Source organism: Penaeus monodon, chromosome 30 (assembly GCF_015228065.2).
Source record: "Penaeus monodon isolate SGIC_2016 chromosome 30, NSTDA_Pmon_1, whole genome shotgun sequence".
Lineage (NCBI taxonomy): Eukaryota > Metazoa > Arthropoda > Malacostraca > Decapoda > Penaeidae > Penaeus > Penaeus monodon.
In genome coordinates, this window is record NC_051415.1 from 15583885 (window position 1) to 15584208 (window position 324).

At 42.6% G+C, this 324-nt stretch overlaps 1 protein-coding gene across 1 annotated transcript in view; it reads left to right on the plus strand.

Moving 5' to 3' along the window:
- LOC119592556 (GTP-binding protein Rhes-like) overlaps positions 1 to 324 on the plus strand; it is a 76531-nt gene that overhangs the window by 72591 nt on the left and 3616 nt on the right. The window lies entirely within an intron of this gene.

A 324-nucleotide genomic window follows, 5' to 3' on the forward strand; every position in this document is an offset into this window, starting at 1 on the left:
TAGAATCCGACCAGACTTCACCTTATCTCCTCTGTTATCTTCCTCATCTTTTCTTGTCATCCCCAATTATCAATCTATTCGTCCCTCTTCCTCCTTCGCCGCTGGGGGAGGTCTCAGCTGCTACGAGCAAGTCAAGAACCCCAGAAGACGCAAAGATATTTATGCATTTCTTTTTTAATGGATCTTATCATTTCTAGCTTTTCATATCGTCTTATATCTAACTCCCTTCTTCTTTCCATACGTCCACGTCTCCCGCTTCAGCTGCTGCGCCCTCGTCAGGACATCTGATAAGAAACATTTTTTCTACATCTACTTTTATCATTG